Genomic DNA, 23,073 nt, shown 5'->3' with positions numbered 1-23,073 from the left:
GTATATGCCTTTACTCCCTACTACACTGGAAGCTCTTGAGGGCAGTGATCATGCCATATTCCTCTGCATTCTAAATGCTTAGTACCGTGTCCTGCAGATGGTAGGACCTCAATCAATATTTGGTGAGGAGGATAATTTCTGATATTCAATTGCACCCTAACAGACTCTGAGCTCTGCCTCTAAGCAGCAGAGGGTACCCTTTACTACAGATAAGTCCCGAGGGACAGATCACGAGTTTGGACTTCTCCACACTGAGTTTGATCTCAAAGGCTATTTCTGTACATCAAGCCATCTGGAGATAGCGTGGGTGTCAGGCATCATGCCTGTGTAGTGATGTATCTCATCCCTTGGTATTTAAATGCTGTCTTGGCATGGGGCACTGGTGTCCACAATCAGCCACAGGCATAAAATAAAAGTTCTGACTACTAGTCGTGGGATGCAAACTTTATTTCCTTGGTTGAACTTAGTTATCTCGTGGGTCTAGCCACACATCCACTTCTACAGCTGGGAGGGTTCTCATTCTGGGTCTCTAAGAATACAATTACAAAGGCTTTATAATAATGAGAAGGAATTAGAGTTCTAGGGGATGGGTCATATCCAAATTCAGTCCATAAGAAACTAAAAAATGACATCTGCTCTGGAAGATCACATCTGCTCTGGAAGATGAATTATTTTAAGTAGCCTTCAGCATTACTCAGTTGCATCAAGATCCAGCTGCCAAGAAAAAAAAAATATTTTAGTCACTTAATGTTTTGTGTGATAAAATAGTCTTCTTGTCATTGCTTCCTCCCTTACTGAGGTCCATTTTCTCAGTCCCCTTGTCTGCTTGTATTTGCATCAAAGAACCTGTACCATTTTGCCCACAGTGCTGGCTTTGGACATTTGAAAGAGAAAATCTGAAAAAATAGGTCAGTATTTACAACATATTTTTTTCAAGTCTTCTTCCTTTCAATATATTGAGCAAGGTGACTCGTATTAACTATTTGAAAATATTCTGGAGACCCAAAAGCATAAGCAATTGTTGGAGGTTCTATTATGAAATAATGGTAGAACCAGGACTAGAAACCAATGTGGGACTTGAAACAAGGTCAGAAAAGAAATTACATGGTAAGATTTCAGAGATGCTGGAAAGGATATCTACTTTCCATATGTCCCTTTGCCTACTAATTAATTATCGTGACTTTATTAAACACTAATAATGTATAGGAATATACAGGCAAATATGGGAAGTGTTAAAAGAAGTTCACTGGCTTCAGGATGTTTACAGTTCCAATTTGGAGTAGTTCTGAAAAAACTAACATATCAGAGTAATGTACATAACAAGAAAAATCAATATATATGCAATAAATGATAACTGAGCTCAGAGGAGGAAAAGAAACCTTCATGTAAGTGTTGTCACAGGTGAATTATTATTGATTGGTAGGAATGAAATAAAAAGTAGAGATTAGTCTCTCATTTGAAGAGAAGGGGAAAGTAAGAAAAATACATAGAGATTGGAAAGTCCAATGCTGATTTAGTCGTTGAGGAACATGCAGAAATAAAACAGGAAAGGCAGGATGGATCCGGATTCTGAAGGTATTTGAATTCCTGGCTAAGAAGTTTTGTCTTTATCCTGCACAATTAAGAGGCACTTTTTCAAAGAATACTTTAATTCCAACCTGTCCTCCTGACCTTATAATATCATGCTTATTTGCATCCCTGTCTTTGTTTTTTGATAATATTCACACCTTAATTCTTTTTCTCATATCAACTCTAATGAGTTTCAAAGCTCAGTCCAAATTGCACCTCTTCCAGGAAAGCTTCTTCAATTTATGCAGCAGTTATACATAAATTCCATAACCTTCCACTTACATGTTTGATTAGATATGTTTCCATAATGTTATCTGTTATGCCTGTGTGAACCACATAACTCTGTACATTTAAAAACACTGTTAAACTGTAAACTCCTTAAGGTCAAAGAACATCATTTATATCTCTGTCCTTTCAAAGTACAGGCTGGAGCTCATAATAGAGAGAATTATGTTGACTTGAATTGAAGAAAAGAAGTTAGTAAGGAGGAGGCATTGTGTTTATACTGGTAAACTTATTGAGATATAACACTAATAACTCTAAAAATACAAACTATAAAATAATCGCTGTATAATTTCTCATTCAATTTATGCTTTGGGAGTGATGGGGGCAATGGAATACATGGCAGATTATAACATGCTTTATTCTTAAAACTACTTTTACAAAGAAAGCTGAAAAATTTTTGAGACATTTCAATATCATTTTCTTAAGACATAGAATCTAATTTTGTGAATTCAAAGAGTTTGTAAAATAATTATCAGCTTTGGCAAAAAATGCCTAAACTTTTGAAAAATTGACTGTTCAACATGTATTGAAATCCTACTATCTGGGGATGTTGGGCTAGGCGCCATGGGTAGTAAGAGGATGTACCACAAAGACTTTAGAAAGCCTTTGGAATCTGCAGAGTCTATGCTCCTGTTCCAACTGCCCCTTGTACATCATTCCTTTTAACCAGTTATTGCAGTATGTGAAATTTCCTGCCTGTCCTTCAAGACTATAGATGATCGGTGAGGTCAGTGTCTTTTTCATTTTATCTGGGGTCTGGTACATAAGAAGTTAGTAACCAATAAAAGTTTGTTGAACTCAATTGTCATGAACCAGGATTTTTACCTCACACATCCTTTCAATTAATAACATAAGACAATTCAAACCTCATGCCAGAGGTGAATCCTAGGTCCTCCAAGACTTAATTGCCCAAGACATTCACGCAAATAAATTATAAAGATGGAAAGACCTGGGAACTAAAGAGCCAACTATTGATACAACATTCTTTCTATGGATTAGAGACATAATTAGAGTTAAACAAATTGAGAATTTTTCAAAGCATTATTATTTGGCAGTGAGAGTCTGGACTTTTCTTATTAAAGAGGAAATAACTTTTCGAATACCACTAAGTGAAAACAAGGAAACAGACATCCTTTGTTGCATGGTTGATCCTGCATGTCTTCTCATAACACAGAGTAGAGACAGGAGTCTCTTAGTCCTATTTTTACTGTGAGAAATCAAGCCTTAGGGGATTCAGGGTGGGGTGTTGAAACTCAGTGACCAAATGAATTCAGTATATGTCTTACTATTTAATTTTTAGCAGACTTCTTCCTCAGCTCATCCAACTGCAGACTGAAGGTTTTATTATCCCTCCAACATTTGGTTCCATTCTCTGACATTTTTCTTGTTGCCTGTGATTTTACAAAGCATCCACTTTTCACAAGTGAAAACTGATTTTGTCCAAACAGATGCTTGTTTCTATATTTTGCATTCTGGAAAAAATATGGATATGATTTGGTTGGGGAGGGAGCTAGAGAGAGATGGGGAATGAAATCGCTGGTGGAGACACAGCTTGAGCTGAAATTAGAAGCCAAGTGAGAGCTGTAAGCAAGAGGAAGGGGGTCTCCAAAGAAAATTTGTTGTATAATAAAATACTCATTGAAAATATTCTGACAGGGAGCCCTAACAAAATTCTCACATATCTTTGGCTAGATAATAAAATGGTTTCTCTCTTAAGTTTGTGTGAGAATCTGTGGTAAGCTAGAATTGAACAAGTTATTCCAAATGAGTCAAACAATCAAGTCCTCAATCAACTCCTCAATCAGCAATCATCCCCTGAGCATCATTTTTCATCCTGATCACTTGTTAGGCTTGAATCAGGGGAATCAAGAGAAACACAAACAAACAAACAAAACAAATAAACACATCTTAGATGATGTTCAGGAGATGCTCATTGTAGAGGTGGGAAACAGGGATAATATACATGCAAAAGGGGTGAGCCAGAGGAGACAGTACAGATCCATCCCAGCTACTATTTCTCTGGGACACAGCTGGCCTGTTGTTCCATAGCTCAGTCTACTGCTGTCTTACTCTGACTTCTTAACATTGCTCAGGATTGGAGAGAAGGCATAATACCTGATGTTCTACCTGCTCTGCAGGAACCAAAGGTGCTGAGGCAGTGTCCATTCTCCCTAGGTGACTTTGCTGGCCTGAGAAGTACCTCACTGTTCTTTGTGCTGAGCCAGCATATGGGAACTGTCTGTACCCCGTCCTCAGCATCCTTAATCACTGAAGGTAAATTTCATGTCCCCAACTAGGGTAGCTGGTACAAATTTTAGGGGCAGAAAAGCTTCCTAGAGAAAAGCTTGATCTACTAAATCAAGTACTGAAGATAGTAAGATCGTCTTACCTTGTGAATGTGGTAAGAGCATCTCCTGGACAGCATCTCAACATTTTACTCCACCTACCACTCTTCTCCCCAGGCTAGGGTGTTGATTAAAAGAGATTCTACCTTTCTTCCCAGACACAGGTTACTCACAACAGTGAGTTGTCATGTTCCTCCCATTCTCCTGCAGCATCGGAGAAGGATATCATTACATGTACTGAAGGCACTCCATGCCCGGTGCAGATTCAACACCACCAAGATGTGATTGGAATGGCTCCCTTCTAATCTGATTTGGCCTCTGATAACTGCTTCCACTTACACAATCAGAGCTCACTGCTGAGGACTTTGCATTTTACATCAAAGGTAATTATTACTTTTATAATTCAATTAGCAAACATTATGTTTCTGTTTGCCTTGTTAAGATGGTACCACAGAATTTAACAATAACACACTTATTCCGAAGCTACCAAGGGACAAGAACTTATAATATTGTAGCACTTTTTTTCCTTGTGTTTTTTCCCCCTCTTTTATTATGCAGACAGGTCATATTCAATTTTAAAATGAGAATGTTTCAAATTATGAATGTTAGACCTGTAAAAGGACTTGTAATCCTACAGAACTAATTTCTCAACTTAGAAATGAGGACTCTGAGGTCCCAAATCAGTAATTTACTCTAAATGATACCAGTCTGTAAAAGAATCAGCTTTCTAACTAATGTCTTTAGACACCAAGTTCAGTACTCATGTATCCTTCTCTTTTTAAACTCTGGATGCAGAAAAGAGAAGTGAACAAAGTCCGGACTAAAGGAAAAAGTAAGTGATCCCGTTTGTGGAGTAACTCTTGAGTGCAAGGTATTTTATACAATTTAATATCTTACACTGGATACCAAGGCCCTAGTCTATACTCTGACACCAACTATCTATGTGACTTTGTGCCCTGGTTCTCCATGAACTTTGATTTCCTCCCTCTTGTAATAAAGAGGGCTAGACTAGAGTATTTCAGGAATTCTTTGCACTATCATTCTGGAGCAAGTCAGCCATCTCTCAGTTCAAGCATCTAAGTACCCTTTGAATTTTCTTTTCATCTTGCTACTCCACGTGGGGAGGGGGTCCTTTTGCTCTGCAACAATATTGCTGTGTGTTCCTGGTTTTAACCACAATTGGAAACCTCTCAAATAGTTTTGTTTTTGTTTTCCTCTCTTTATTCCTGAAACTGCTGGCATAGTCAGGAGGAAGAACGTGTAATATCCCAGGCAATGAGCACCATGTGGGGTGGGTGCTCAGAGCTGGGTCCAGCGCAGTGGAAGCCACTCTCTTCCTCTCCCTGCTCCGGCTATGTGGGCAAAGGTCTCTCCAGCAATCTGACAGCCTGTTTCCATATTATCACTGATTTCCCCTCTCCAGCTTTATTAAGCATGTTAAGTAAGATGTTTTGCCATGTTCTTACAGAGTCTGTTGCATTGATTATTCACAATGCCATCTCTCCTCCTCCCATCCTGCTTAGTAACCTCCTTCCCAGCCTTGATTTATTACCCACTATATTGTTCCCAGCACAGACCTTTTTATCATTGTCACATATGTGAGCTTGGTGATGAGATATACTCAGTAGTGGCTGGAGGGGCAGGAGGGAAGTGTGGGAAGCAAGCAAGGAGGAAGTTTGCAAGTGATTGTGTCTTTTTCTAAAACTCATCTCTACTTATATTTTGGAAGATGGCAAACATAATTCTCTTTGTCTCTTTATAATATATAATTAAATGGATTATTTGAAGAACAACATTTAGACTTCATAGGCAAGTTATACTAGGGACCCTGAAATAAGTTACAAAGGTAAAGGCAAACAGTTATTAAACATTTAGTATGTGTCCATCATGATGTTAAGTGCTTTATATGGATGATCTCATGTGATTCTGTCTCAAAACAACAAACAAACCAAAAGCAAAATACACCATGTTACATAGATCCTACTTTAATCCCATCCCTCTTTTTCATGTGAAGAAATTGAAGCACAAAGGGGTCTAATCATACAATTATAAAAGGGTAAGTCCAAGTTTTAATCCTTAGATCTTTCATAGTGATTATACAAATTCTGTCCCCAGATTCAGATATAATGATAGAATTTTTTATTAATGATCTGAGTGGATTTTCCATTTCTGTATTTTTTTTTTAAATAATTAACTGAGGCAATGAAAATATGAACTATGTTATAGAAGGACAATATATTAAAAGAAAAAAGAAAAAAAAGGAAGGTAGACGTAGAGGAAGAAGCTCTAGAAACTCGCCCCCCCCAATTCTCCCATGCCTCCCATAAAGCAAAGGTGAAAGAATTACACATCTATGTGTTCATCACTCACACTACATCACAAACATTTCATTATACTCCATCATCCATCCATCCATTCATCCATTCATGTATTCATTTCATTTCTTTGATGGGATGCAAAGCAAAGTGTGGGCAAAATCTCTCTTTGTTTTGATATTCCAGCACATGTCATCAACCAAAGTTCAACTCATTTCTGTCATTTTTTTTCTTCTTTGTGTACAAAGAAATGCACAAATCTTAAATTAACTTTTATTGAGTTTTGACGAAAGCATACATCCATATATATAAACCTGTATCAAAATATAAAACAGTGCAATCATCCCAGAAAACCCCCTTATATCCCTTCCCAGTGAAAGCCTGTTCCCATCCTCCAGTGGCAATCATTATCCTGACATTTTTCTATCATAAATTACTTATACCTAATCTAGAGGTCCATACGTAGAGACATACAGTGTGTATTAATATCTGTGAGGTTTTTTAACACTGGGTATGTTTTTGAAATTCACTCATTTTTCCATATATTAGTAATATGTTCCTTTTTATTGTTAAATAATATTTCATTAAGTGAATAAATCACCTTTTGTTTACTCATTCTCCTGTTGATGGACACCTGAGCTATTTCCAGGTTTTTACTATCATGAATAAGATTGCTAAAACATTTTTATATAAGAATTTTTGTGAACATGTATTTTCATTTATTTTGAGTATATATGGAGGGCTAAATTACTGGGCTAGAGGGTAGAAAGGTGTAAATTTAGTTTTATGATAAACTGTCAGAATGTTTTCAACAATGGTTACAAGTTCTAGTTGCTCTGCATTCTCATCAATATATGGTGTTTTAGTCATTTACAAAAATTTAGCCATTCTGATGAGAGTGTAAATGTGTCTCATGGTGGTTACATTCTGATGACTAACAATGCTAAGCACTTTTTCACTTACCTAATAAATATGCCTATATTTTCCTCTGCAAAGTGTTTGTTTTTGACCTCTTTTAATGGTGTTTAGCTTTTTTTTTATTGACTTGTGGGAGTATTCCTGAGTAAAAATCCTCAGGACACTAAAACAAAATAGGAACAGAAATCCGTAGGTGTAAGCTACCATTGAAACTATTAGCAAGTGCTCTACTAATTCACTGTGACCAGAGATTTTATTTTAATGTATAAACTTTTGCCTTTGTTACTCTATATAGACTTTAATTTTTCCCTGGTGTAAGCAGAAATAGAGTGTAAAAACCACAAAAGAAAAAATAAGTCAATAAAAATGTCAAGAAAACAGGAAAGCTCGGGATTAACCAAGATGGCGGAGTAGAAGGACGTGCTCTCACTCCCTCTTGCGAGAGCACCAGAATCACAACTGGCTGCTGGACAATCATCGACAGGAAGACACTGGACTTCACCAAGGAGGATACCCCACGTCCAAGGACAGAGGAGAAGCCACAGTGAGACGGTAGGAGGGGCGCAATTAGAGTAAAATCAAATCCCATAACTGCTGGGTGGGTGACTCACAGACTGGCGAGCACTTATACCACAGAAGTCCACCCACTGGAGTGAACGTTCTGAGCCCCACGTCAGGCTTCCCAACCTGGGGGTCCGGCAACGGGAGGAGGAATTCATAGAGAATCAGACTTTGAAGCCTAGTGGGAATTGATTGCAGGACTTCGACAGGACTGGGGGAAACAGAGAACCCACTCTTGGAGGGCGTACACAAAATAGTGTGTGCATCGGGACCCAGGGGAAGGAGCAGTGACCCTGGGGGAGACTGAACCAGACATAACTGCTGGTGTTGGGGGGTCTCCTGCAGAGGCGGGGGCTGGCTCTGTTTCACCGTGGGGGCAAGGACACTGGCAGCAGAGGTTCTGGGAAGTACTCCTTGGCGTGAGCCCTCCCAGAGTCTGCCATTAGCCCCACCAAAGAGCCCGGGTAGGCTCCAGTGTTGGGTTGCCTCAGGCAAAACAACCAACAGGGAGGGAACCCAGCCCCACCCAGCAACAGTCAAGTGGATTAAAGTTTTACAGAGCTCTGACCGCCACAGCAACAGTCAGCTCTACCCACCTCCAGAGCCTCCCATCAAGCCTCTTAGATAGCCTCAACCACCAGAGGGCAGACAGCAGAAGCAAGAAAAACTACAATCCTGCAGCCTGTGGAACAGAAACCACATTTACAGAAAGATAGACAAGATGAAAAGGCAGAGGGCTATATACCAGAAGAAGGAACAAGAAAAAACCCCAGAAAAACAACTAAATGAAGTGGAGACAGGCAACCTTCCAGAAAAAGAATTCAGAATAATGATAGTGAAGATGATCCAGGACCTTGGAATAAGAATGGAGGCAAAGATTGAGAAGATGCAAGAAATGATTAACAAAGACCTAGAAGAATTAAAGAACAAACAAACAGAGATGAACAATACAATAACTGAAAAGAAAACTACACTAGAAGGAATCAATAGTAGAATAACTGAGGCAGAAGAACGGATAAGTGACCTGGAAGACAGAATGGTGGAATTCACTGCTGTGAAACAGACTAAAGAAAAAAGAATGAAAAGAAATGAAAACAGCCTAAGAGACCTCTGGGACAACATTAAATGCAACAACATTCGCATTATAGGGGTCCCAGAAGGAGAAGAGAGAGAGAAAGGACCAGAGAAAATATTTGAAGAGATTATAGTCAAAAACTTCCCTAACATGGGAAAGTAAATAGCCACCCAAGTCCAGGAAGTGCAGAGAGTCCCATACAGGATAAACCCAAGGAGAAGCACGCCGAGACACATAGTAATCAAAGTGGCAAAAATTAAAGACAAAGAAAAATTATTGAAAGCAGCAAGGGAAAAATGACAAATAACATACAAGGGAACTCCCATAAGGTTAACAGCTGATTTGTCAGCAGAAACTCTACAAGCCAGAAGGGAGTGGCATGATATACTTAAAGTGATGAAAGGGAAGAACCTACAACCAAGATTACTCTACGCGGCAAGGATCTCATTTAGATTTGATGGAGAAATCAAAAGCTTTACAGACAAGCAAAAGCTAAGAGAATTCAGCACCACCAAGCCAGCTCTACAACAAATGTTAAAGGAACTTCTCTAAGTGGGAAACACAAGAGAAGAAAAGGACCTACAAAAACAAACCCAAAACAATTAAGAAAATGGTCATAGGAACATACATATCGATAATTACCTTAAAAGTGAATGGATTAAATGCTCCAGCCAAAAGACACAGGCTTGCTGAATGGATACAAAAACAAGACCCATATATATGCTGTCTACAAGAGACCCACTTTAGACCTAGGGACACATACAGACTGAAAGTGAGGGGATGGAAAAAGATATTCCATGCAAATGGAAATCAAAAGAAAGCTGGAGTAGCTATACTCATATCAGATAAAATAGACTTTAAAATAAAGAATGTTACAAGAGACAAGGAAGGACACTACAAAATGATCAAGGGATCAATCCAAGAAGAAGATATAACAATTATAAATATATATGCACCCAACATAGGAACACCTCATTACATAAGGCAATTGCTAACAGCTATAAAAGAGGAAATTGATAGTAACACAATAATAGTGGGGGACTTTAACACCTCACTTACACCAATGGACAGATCATCCAAAATGAAAATAAATAAGGAAACAGAAGCTTTAAATGACACAATAGACCAGATAGATTTAATTGATATTTATAGGACATTCCATCCAAAAACAGCAGATCACACGTTCTTCTCAAGTGCGCACAGAACATTCTCCAGGATAGATCACATCTTGGGTCACAAATCAAGCCTCAGTAAATTTAAGAGAATTGAAATCATATCAAGCATCTTTTCTGACCACAACGCTATGAGATTAGAAATGAATTACAGGGGAAAAAGCATAAAATACACAAACACATGGAGGCTAAACAATACGTTACTAAATAACCAAGAGATTACTGAAGAAATCAAAGAGGAAATCAAAAAATACCTAGAGACAAATGACAATGAAAACACGACAACTCAAAACCTATGGGATGCTGCAAAAGCAGTTCTAAGAGGGAAGTTTATAGCTATACAAGCCTACCTAAAGAAACAAGAAAAATCTCAAGTAAACAATCTAACCTTACACCTAAAGAAACTAGAGAAAGAAGAACAAACAAAACCCAAAGTTAGCAGAAGGAAAGAAATCATAAAGATCAGAGTGGAAATAAATGAAATAGAAACAAAGAAAACAATAGCAAAGATCAATAAAACTAAAAGCTGGTTCTTTGAGAAGATAAACAAAATTGATAAGCCATTAGCCAGACTCATCAAGAAAAAGAGGGAGAGGACTCAAATCAATAAAATCAGAAATGAAAAAGGAGAAGTTACAACAGACACCGCAGAAATACAAAGCATCCTAAGAGACTACTACAAGCAACTTTATGCCAATAAAATGGACAACCTGGAAGAAATGGACAAGTTCTTAGAAAGGTATAACCTTCCAAGACTGAACCAGGAAGAAGCAGAAAATATGAACAGACCAATCACAAGTAATGAAATTGAAACTGTGATTAAAAATCTTCCAACAAACAAAAGTCCAGGACCAGATGGCTTCACAGGTGAATTCTATCAAACATTTAGAGAAGAGCTAACACCTCTCCTTCTCAAACTCTTCCAAAAAATTGCAGAGGAAGGAACACTCCCAAACTCATTCTATGAGGCCACCATCACCCTGATACCAAAACCAGACAAAGACACTACAAAAAAAGAAAATTACAGACCAATATCACTGATGAATATAGATGCAAAAATCCTCAACAAAATACTAGCAAACAGAATCCAACAACACATTAAAAGGATCATACACCACGATCAAGTGGGATTTATCCCAGGGATGCAAGGATTCTTCAATATACGCAAATCAATCAATGTGATACACCATATTAACAAATTGAAGAATAAAAACCATATGATCATCTCAATAGATGCAGAAAAAGCTTTTGACAAAATTCAACACCCATTTATGATAAAAACTCTCCAGAAAGTAGGCATAGAGGGAACCTACCTCAACATAATAAAGGCCATATATGACAAACCCACAGCGAACATCATTCTCAATGGTGAAAAACTGAAAGCATTTCCTCTAAGATCAGGAACGAGACAAGGATGTCCACTCTCACCACTATTATTCAACATAGCTCTGGAAGTCCTAGCCACGGCAATCAGAGAAGAAAAAGAAATAAAAGGAATACAAATTGGAAAAGAAGAAGTAAAACTGTCACTGTTTGCAGATGACATGATACTATACATAGAGAATCCTAAAACTGCCACCAGAAAACTGCTAGAGCTAATTAATGAATATGGTAAAGTTGCAGGATACAAAATTAATGCACAGAAATCTCTTGCATTCCTATACACTAATGATGAAAAATCTGAAAGAGAAATTATGGAAACACTCCCATTTACCATTGCAACAAAAAGAATAAAATACCTAGGAATAAACCTACCTAGGGAGACAAAAGACCTGTATGCAGAAAACTATAAGACACTGATGAAAGAAATTAAAGATGATACCAACAGATGGAGACATATATCATGTTCTTGGATTGGAAGAATCAACATTGTGAAAATGACTATACTACCCAAAGCAATCTACAGATTCAATGCAATCCCTATCAAATTACCAATGGCATTTTTTACGGAGCTAGAACAAATCATCTTAAAATTTGTATGGAGACACAAAAGACCCCGAATAGCCAAAGCAGTCTTGAGGGAAAAAAACGGAGCTGGAGGAATCAGACTCCCTGACTTCAGACTATACTACAAAGCTACAGTAATCAAGACAATATGGTACTGGCACAAAAACAGAAACATAGATCAATGGAACAAGATAGAAAGCCCAGAGATAAACCCACGCACCTATGGTCAACTAATCTATGACAAAGGAGGCAAAGATATATGATGGAGAAAAGACAGTCTCTTCAATAAGTGGTGCTGGGAAAACTGGACAGCTACATGTAAAAGAATGAAATTAGAATACTCCCTAACACCATACACAAAAATAAACTCAAAATGGATTAGAGACCTATATGTAAGACTGGACACTATAAAACTCTTAGAGGAAAACATAGGAAGAACACTCTTTGACATAAATCACAGCAAGATCTTTTTTGATCCACCTCCTAGAGTAATGGAAATAAAAACAAAAATAAACAAATGGGACCTAATGAAACTTCAAAGCTTTTGCACAGCAAAGGAAACCATAAACAAGACGAAAAGACAACCCTCAGAATGGGAGAAAATATTTGCAAACGAATCAACGGACAAAGGATTAATCTCCAAAATATATAAACAGCTCATTCAGCTCAATATTAAAGAAACAAACACCCCAATCCAAAAATGGACAGAAGACCTAAATAGACATTTCTCCAAAGAAGACATACAGACGGCCAAGAAGCACATGAAGAGATGCTCAACATCACTAATTATTAGAGAAATGCAAATCAAAACTACGATGAGGTATCACCTCACACCAGTTAGAATGGGCATCATCAGAAAATCTACAAACAACAAATGCTGGAGAGGGTGTGGAGAAAAGGGAACCCTCTTGCACTGTTGGTGGGAATGTAAATTGATACAGCCACTATGGAGAACAATATGGAGGTTCCTTAAAAAACTAAAAATAGAATTACCATATGACCCAGCAATCCCACTACTGGGCATATACCCTGAGAAAACCATAATTCAAAAAGACACATGCACCCGAATGTTCATTGCAGCACTATTTACAATAGCCAGGTCATGGAATCAACCTAAATGCCCATCAACAGACGAATGGATAAAGAAGTTGTGGTACATATATACAACGGAATATTACTCAGCCATAAAAAGGAACGAAATTGAGTCATTTGTTGAGACGTGGATGAATCTAGAGACTGTCATACAGAGTGAAGTAAGTCAGAAAGAGAAAAACAAATATTGTATATTAACGCATGTATGTGGAACCTAGGAAAATGGTACAGATGAGCCAGTTTGCAGGGCAGAAGTTGAGACACAGATGTAGAGAACAGACATATGGACACCAAGGGGGGAAAACTGCGGTGGGGTGGGGATAGTGATGTGCTGAATTGGGCGATTGGGATTGACATGTATACACTGATGTGTATAAAATTGATGACTAATAAGAACCTGCAGTATAAACAAACAAACAAAACAACTAATACTAAACTTTCATTGGGTTATTTGTATGGAAATATGTTAATATAAATGTTTCAGACATTACATGAAATTTCTAAAAATCTTATATGTTCTGGTATAATGTTATAAGTCATAATCTTAGTTATTACTTTAAAATGTATATCTCAGAAATAACTAATTTTCTTGTCAACTGCATTATTATGAACTTTCATCAAATCTTTAACCGTGGTCTTTTTTAAGTCTTTTGTCATTTACAGACAGTTCTGGGTGTACTCTGATGCTTTTGTTAATATGTTCCTATAAAAGGGTTTCATCTTCAGGAAATTCATGGAAAAGACTCTGACAAGTACAGGTTTCTGGTACCTGACTGTACTGCTGAACTGAATGAATAAGCATTTTCAGAACTCTAATGAAAAACTGATGAGCTCATAAAAGTGCTAACAAAAGATCAAGATGAAAAAAAAAAATTAATTACATGGGACTGAGTGAACTGATGAGGATGAGTATAATTTTTGTGACTTTCTGGTTGAATTTAAAAAAAGAAAAAATCCCACAAGAACTCAGAGGCAAAGAATATACAAATCAATTTTCACTGCAAAGTAAAGGAGCTGTTGCAGTGGAGGATTACTGTACTGAATGTCAATATTATGACATAGTATGAGTGTGTTTCATGTTTGGTAATTGCAATCATTGTTGCTTTTGTTGTGGTCATCCATGTACAATGCTTGGTGTCAGTCTATTTATCTCTTGTAAAAATAAAATACAGTGTGTGTGAAAAAAAAAATACAATAAGTGCTCAATAAGACCAATACAAAATTAAAAAAAAACAGGAAAAAGAAACAGAAAGTTGAAAGTATTACAAAGTAAAATAAATCCAAATATATAATTTATTACAATAAATATAAATGGACTATACACTCAGGTTAAAATAAAAGATTGCCTGATTATATGAAACATACAATTATACATTTTCTACCATAAGTCCTATTTAAGATATAAGCATCCAGAAAAGAAGAGGAAGATTGAAAAAGATACATCATGAAAATATTAACCGAAATGCAGCTGATTTGGCTATACTAATATAAAAAAATATGTTGTAAAATGTGCCACTACCTAAAGGTTTCAGTTTGCCAGGGTGATATAATAATTCTAAATTTGTATGCCACTACTTTTATGGTTTTAAAATATACAAGATAAAAATTTAAAAACCTGTGAAGGATATTAATAAATCTACCATCAAAATTTAAGAGTTAGCATGTTAACAATCATAGAAAAAGGAGAAAAAATAGGGAATAAGAATACATGCTATTTGAACAAAACTGTTCAAAACTGGACTGACTAAATAAACATACAAACAACAATGAACCCAGAAAGTGAAGAACACAGGTTTCCTTCCAGTTTATTTGAAACGTTTATTAAAACTGATACTAAAATATGCCTTAAAACATATCTCAACATACATCAAAAAATCTGACATATTCTTTGATGGCAATACAATTAGTTAAAAATCAGTAATGAAAGAAAACTAAAATCAAGACAGGAAAATATACAGGATTATCTATAAATATTAAAATAAAATTCTAAATAATGAAAAATTCCAGGTAGAAAGCATAGTGGATATTTAAATTACTTAGAAAAAGCTATGAAAAAACTACAAACCAAAACTTGTAAGACAAGTAATTGATAATTAAAGAAAAATAATTCTAAATGATTATATTACAAAATAAAAGAGCTAAAAATCAATAATACATTATACATATTAGAAAAACAAACCTTTAGAATAAACATAAGGAAAATAAAGAAAGGAAATATTTTTTTAAAGAAAACAGAAACTAATAACATAAAAATAAAGACACAACCAAGAAAAATCATAAAACTAACAATGAATTCATTAAAAAGACTGATACAATTGACAAATTTCTGGTAAAGGCGATCAAGAAAATAAGATAGGGGAGACCTTCAAGGTGGCAGAGGAGTAAGATGTGGAGATCACCTTCCTCCCCAAAAATACATCAAAAATACATCTATATGTGGAACAACTCCTACAGAACACCTACTGAATGCTGGCAGAAAACCTCAGATTTCCCAAAAGGCAAGAAACTCCCCATGTACCAGGGTAGGGCAAAAGAAAAAAGAAAAAACAGAGACAAAAGAATAGGGACAGGACCTGCACCTCTGGGAGGGAGCTGGGAAGGAGGAAAAGTTTCCACACACTAGGAAACCCCTTCACTGGCGGATTCTGGGGAGTAGCAGTGGGTAAGCTTCAGAGACATGGAGGAGAGCACAGCAATAGGGGTGCAAAGGGCAAAGTGGAGAGATTCCCACATAGAGGATCAGTGTTGACCAGCACTTACCAGCCTGAGAGGCTTGTCTGGTCACCCGCCAGGGTGGGTCGGGGCTGGAAGCTGAGGGTCCAGCTTCGGAGGTCAGATCCCAAGGAGAGGACTGGGGTTGGCTGTGTGAACACAGACTGAAGGGGGCTAGTGCCCCACAGCTAGCCAGGAGGGAGTCCAGGAAAAAGTCTGGAACTGCCTAAGAGGCAAGAGACCATTGTTTTGGGGTGAGCGAGGAGAGGGAATTCAGAGTACTGCCTAAACGAGCTCCAGAGATGGGCGCGAACTACGGCTATCAGTGCGGACACCAGAGACTGGCATGAAACACTAATGCTGCGGCTGCAGCCACCAAGAAGCCTGTGTACAAGCACAGGTAACTATCCACACCTCCCTTCCTGGGAGCCTGTACAGCCCGACACTGCCAGTGTCCTGTTATTCAGGGACAACTTCCCTGGGAGAATACACGACATGCCTCAGGCTGTTGCAAAGTCACGTTGGACTCTGCCACCTCAGGCTCGCCCCGCATTCCATACCCCTCCCTCTGCCCAGGCCTGAGTGAGCCAGAGCTCCCTAATAAGCCACTCCTTTAACCCCCTCCTGTCTGGGCAGGGAATAGACACCCTCAGGCTACCTACAGGCAGAGATGGGGCCAAATCCAAAGCTGAACCATGGGAGCTGTGCAAACAAAGAACAGAAAGGGAAATTGAGGCACTGGAATTTGAGAGCAACTGCAGACTTGGAGTTTGCTTTCTGTATCTAATTTGTTTCTGGTCTTATGTTTATCTTATTTTAGTATTTAGAATTTATTATCATTGGTAGATTTGTTTATTGATTTGGTTGCTCTCTTCCTTTTTTTTTAAATATAGATATATATATATATTTTTTTTTTCCGTTTTCCCTATTTGTGAGTGTGTGTATATATACTTCTTTGTGTGATTTTGTCTGTATAGCTTTGCTTTTACAATTTGTCCTAGCGTTCAGTCTGTCCATATTTTTTTTCTTTTTTCTTTTCAGTATAGTATTTACCACTTGTTATCATTGGTGGATTTGTTTTCGGATTTGGTTGTTCTCTTCTTTCTTTCTTTTTTAATTACTTTTTAATATTTTTTAATTTTTAATAATGTTTTTTAATTTTTTTTTGAAAATTTTTCTTTCTTTCTTTCTTTCTTTCTATCTTTCTTTCTTTCTTTCTTTCTTTCTTTTTTCTCCATTTTCTTCTGAGCCATGTGCTTGACAGGATCTTCATGCTCCAGCCGCATGTCACACCTGTGCCTCTGAGGTAGGAGAACCGAGTTCAGGACACTGGTCCACCAGAGACCTCCTGGCTCCATGGAATATCAAATGGTGAAAGCTCTCCCAGAGATCTCCATCTCAACGTTAAGACCCAACTCCACTTAACGACCAGCAAGCTACACTGCTGGATACCCTATGCCAAAAAACTAGCAAGACAAGAACACAACTCCACCCATTAAAAGAGAGGCAACCTAAAATAATAATAAGGTCAGAGACACCCCAAAACACACCACGGGGTGCATTCCTGCAGACCAGCAGGACAAGATCCAGCCTCATCCACCAGAACACAGGCACCAGTCCCCTCCACCAGGAAGCCTGCAAAACCCACTGAACCAAATTAGCCACTGGGGCAAGCACCAAAAATAATGGGAACTATGAAACTGCAGCTTATGAAAAGGAGACCCTAAACACAGTAAATTAACCAAAATGAAAAGACAGAGAAACACACAGTAGGTGAAGGAGCAAGGTAAAAACCCACTAAAACAAACAAATCAAGAAGAAATAGGCAGTCTACCTGAAAAAGAATTCAGAGTAATGATAGTAAAGATGATCTAAAATCCAGGAAATAGAATGGAAAATACAAGAAACGTTAAACAAGGACCTAGAAGAACTAAAGAGCAAGCAAACAGTGATGAACAACACAATAAACGAAATGAAAAATTCTCTAGAAGAAATCAATAGCAGAATAACTGAGGCAGAAGAACAGATAAGTGACCTGGAACATAAAATAGTGGAAATAATTACTGCAGAGCAGAATAAATTAAAAAAAAAAAAGAATGAAAAGAATTAACGACAGTCTCAGAGAACTCTGGGACAACATTAAACACACCAACATTTGAATTATAGGGGTCCCAGAAGACGAGGAGAAAAAGAAAGGGACTGAGGAAATATTTGAAGATATTATAGTTGAAAACTTCCCTAATATGGTCAAAGAAAGAGTGAATCAAGTCCAGGAAGCACAGAGAATCCCATACAGTATAAATCCATGGAGAAACACACCAAGAAACATATTAATCAAACTATCAAAAATTAAATACAAAGAAAAATTATTAAAAGCAGCAAGGGAAAAACAACAAAAAACATACAAGGGAATCCCCATAAGTTTAACAGCTGATCTTTCAGCAGAAACTCTGCAAGCCAGAAGGGACTGGCAGGACATATTTAAAGTGATGAAAGGGAAAAAACTACAACCAAGATTACTCTACCCAGCAAGGATCTCATTCAGATTCGACTGAGAAATTAAAATCTTTACAGACGAGCCAAAGCTAAGAGAATTCAGCACCACCAAACCAGCTTTACAACAAATGCTAAAGGAAATTATCTAGGCAGGAAACACAAGAGAAGGAAAAGACCTACAATAACAAACTCAAAACAATTCAGAAAATGGTAATAGGAACATACATATTGATAACTACCTTAAATGTAAATGGATTAAATGCTCCAACCAAAAGACATAGACCGGCTGAATGGATTAAAAACGAATAAAACTTGAATAAAAAGATATTCCATGCAAATGGAAATCAAAAAAAAAAGATGTAGTAGCAATTCTCATATCAGACAAAATAGACTTTAAAATAAAGACTATTACAAGAGACAAAGAAGGACACTACATAATGATCAAGGGATCAATCCAAGAAGAAGATATAAAAATTGTAAATATTTATGCCCCCAACATAGGAGCACCACAATACAAAAGGCAACTGTTAAGAGCCATTAAAGGGGATATTGACAGTAATACAATAATAGTAGGAGACGTTAACACCCCACTTTCACCAATGGACAGATCATCCAAAATGAAAATAAATAAGGAAACACAAGCTTTTAATGATACATTAAACACGATGGGCTTAATTGATATTTATATGACATTTATAGGACATTGCATCCCAAAACAACAGAATACACTTTCTTCTCAAGTGCTCATAGAACATTTTCCAGGGTAGATCATATCTTGGGTCACAAAGCAAGCCTTGGTAAATTTAAGAAAATTGAAATCGTATCAGTTATCTTTTCCAACCACAATGCTATGAGATTAGATATCAATTACAGGAAAAATCTGTAAAAAATACAAACACATGGAAGCTAAATAATACACTACTAAATAACCAAGAGATCACAGAACAAATCAAAGAGGAAACCAAAAAATACCCACCAACAAGTGACAATGAAAACATGATGACCCAATACCTACAGGATGCAGCAAAAGCAGTTCTAAGAGAGAAGATTGTAGCAATACAATCTTACCTCAAGAAACAAGAAACACCTCAAATAAACAACCTAACGCTACACTTAAAGCAATTAGAGAAAGAAGAGAAAAACTCCAAATTTAGCAGAAAGAAAGAAATCATAAAGATCAGATCATAAATAAATGAAAAAAGAAATGAAGGAAACAACAATAGCACAGATGAATAAAACTAAAAGCTGATTTTTGAGAAGATAAACAAAATTGATAAACCATTAACCAGACTAATCAAGAAAAAAAGAGAGTGTATATAAGTCCATGCCACTCTCTCACTTTGTCGCAGCTTACCCTACCCCTCCCTGTGTCCTCAAGTCCATTCTCTACATCTTATATATACTACCAAATGTAAAATCGATAGCTAGTTGGAAGCAGTTGCATAGCACAGGGAGATCATTTCAGTGCTTTGTGACCACTTAGAGGGGTGGGATAGGGAGGGTGGGAGGGAGACGCAAGAGGGAAGAGGTATGGGGATATATGTATATGTATAGCTGTTTCACTTTGTTATAAAGCAGAAACTAACACACCATTGTAAAGCAATTATACTCCAATAAAGATGTTAAATAAAAAAAGAAAAATAAATTAAAAAAAAAGAAAAAAGGGAGAAGACTCAAATCAATAGAATTAGAAATGTAAAAGGAGAAGTAACAAGTGACACTGCAGAAATACAAAGGATCATGAAAGATTACTACAAACAACTATATGCCAATAAAATGGACAACCTGGAAGAAATGGAAAAATTATTAAAAAGCACAACCTTCTAAGACTGAACCAGGAAAAAATAGAAAATATAAACAGACCAATCACAAGCACTAAAATTGAGACTTTGATTAAACATCTTCCAACAGACAAAAACCCAGGACCAGATGGCTTCAGAGGTGAACTCTATCAAACATTTAGAGAAGAGCTAACACCTATGTTTCTCAGTCTCTTCCAAAATATAGCAGAGGAAGGAACACTCTCAAACTCATTCTACGAAGCCACCATCACCCTGATACCAAAACCAGACAAAGATGTCACAAAGAAAGAAAACTACAGGCCAATATCACTGATGAATACAGATGCAAAAATCCTCAACAAAATACTAGCAAACAGAATCCAACAGCACATTAAAAGTATCATACACCATGATCAAGTGGGGTTTATCCCAGGAATGCAAGGATTCTTCAATATATGCAAATCAATCAATGTGATACACCATAGTAACGAATTGAAGTAGAAAACCCATATGGTCATCTCAATAGATGCAGAAAAAGATTTCGCAGAAATTCAACACCAATTGATGATAAAAACCTTCCAGAAAGTAGGCATAGAGGGAACTTACCTTAACATAATAAAGGCCATATATGACAAACCCACAGCCAACATCATTCTCAAAAGTGAAAAACTGAAACCATTCCCACTAAGATCAGGAACAAGACAAGGTTGCCCACTCTCACCACTATTATTCAACATAGTGTTTGAAGTTTTAGCCATAGCAATCAAAGAAGAAAAAGAAATAAAAGGAATCCAAAACAGAAAAGAAGAAGTAAAACTGTCACTGTTTGCAGCTGACATGATACCATACACAGAGAATCCTGAAGATGCTACCAGAAAACTGCTAGAGCTAACCAATGAATTTGGTAAAGTAGCAGGATACAAAATTAATTCACAGAAATCTCTTGCATTCCATAACAGTAATGACGAAAAGTATGAAAGCAAAATTGAGGAAACACTCCATTTACCATTGCAACAAAAAGAATAAAATACCTAGGAATAAACCTACCTAAGGAGACAAAAGACCTGTATACAGAAAACTATAAGACACGGCTGAAAGAAATTAAAGATGATACAAATAGATGGAGAGATATACCATGATCTTGGATTGGAAGAATCAACATTGTGAAAATGACTCTACTACCCAAAGCAATGTACAGATTCAATGCAATCCCTATCAAACTACCAAAGGCATTTTTCACAGAACTAGAACAAAAATTTCACAATTTGTATGGAAATACAAAAGACCCCGAATAGTCAAAGCTGGAGATAGTCAAATCTTGAGAATGAAAAAAAGAGCTGGAGGAATCAGGCTCCCAGACTTCAGACTATACTGCAAAGCTATAGTAATCAAGACAATATAGTACTGGCACAAAAACAGAAATATAAATCACTGGAACAGGATAGAATGCCCAGAGATAAACTCATCATATATGGTCACCTTATTTTTGATAAAGGAGGTAAGAATATACAATGGAGAAAACACAGCCTCTTCAATAACTGGTGCTGGGATAACTGGACTGTAACATGTAAAACAATGAAATTAGAACACTCCCTAACACCATACACAAAAATAAACTCAAAATGGATTAAAGACCTAAATGTAAGGCCAGACACTATAAAACTCTTAGAGGAAAACAGAGGCAGAGCACTCCATAACATAAATCAAGGCAAAATCCATTTTGACCCACCTCCTAGAGAAATGGAAATAAAAACAAAAATAAACAAATGGGACCTAATGAAACTTAAAAGCTTTTGCCCAACAAGGGAAACCATAAACAAGACAAGAAGACAACCCTCAGAATGGGAGAAAAAATTAGCAAATGAAGCAACTGACAAAGGATTAACCTCCAAAATTTGCAAGCAACTCATGCAGCTAAATATCAAAATAAAAAAAAAACTTATCCAAAAATGAGCAGAAGACCTAAATAGACATTTCTCCAAAGAAGATATACAGATTGCTAACAAACACATGAAAGTATGTTCAACATCACTAATCATTAGAGAAATGCAAATCAAAATTACAATGTGGTATCACCTCACACCAGTCAGGATAGCCATCATCAAAAAATCTACAAACAGTAAATGCTGGAGAGGGTGTGGAGAAAAGGGAACCCTCTTGCACTGTTGTTGGGAATGTAAATTGATACAGCCACTATGGAGAACAGTATGAAAGTTCCTTAAAAAACTAATAATAGAACTACCATACGACCCATCAATCCCACTACTGGGCATATACTCCGAGAGAACCATAATTCAAAAAGAGTCATATACCACAATGTTCATTGCAGCTCTATTTACAATAGCCAGGACACAGAAGCAACCTAAGTTTCCATCGATAGATGAATGGATAAAGAAGATGTGGCACATATATACAATGGCATATTATTCAGCCATAAAAAGAAACGAAACTGAGTTATTTGTAGTGAGGTGGATGGACCTAGAGACTATTATACAGAGTGATGTAAGTCAGAAAGAGAAAAACAAATACTGTTTGTTAACACATGTATATGGAATCTAAAAAAAAAAAAAAAACTGGTTCTGAAAAACCTAGGGAGAGGACAGGAATAAAGTCGCAGATGTAGTGAATGGACTTGAGGACACGGAAGGGGGAAGTTTAAGCTGGAATGAAGTAAGAGAGTGGCATGGACATATATACACTATCAAATGTAAAATAGATAGCTAGTGGGAAGCAGCTGCATAGCACAGGGAGGTCAGCTCAGTGCTTTTTGACCACCTAGAGTGGTAGGATATGGAGGTTGGGAGG

Source organism: Eubalaena glacialis, chromosome 15 (assembly GCF_028564815.1).
Source record: "Eubalaena glacialis isolate mEubGla1 chromosome 15, mEubGla1.1.hap2.+ XY, whole genome shotgun sequence".
Lineage (NCBI taxonomy): Eukaryota > Metazoa > Chordata > Mammalia > Artiodactyla > Balaenidae > Eubalaena > Eubalaena glacialis.
Note: the sequence above shows the minus strand (reverse complement) of the source record.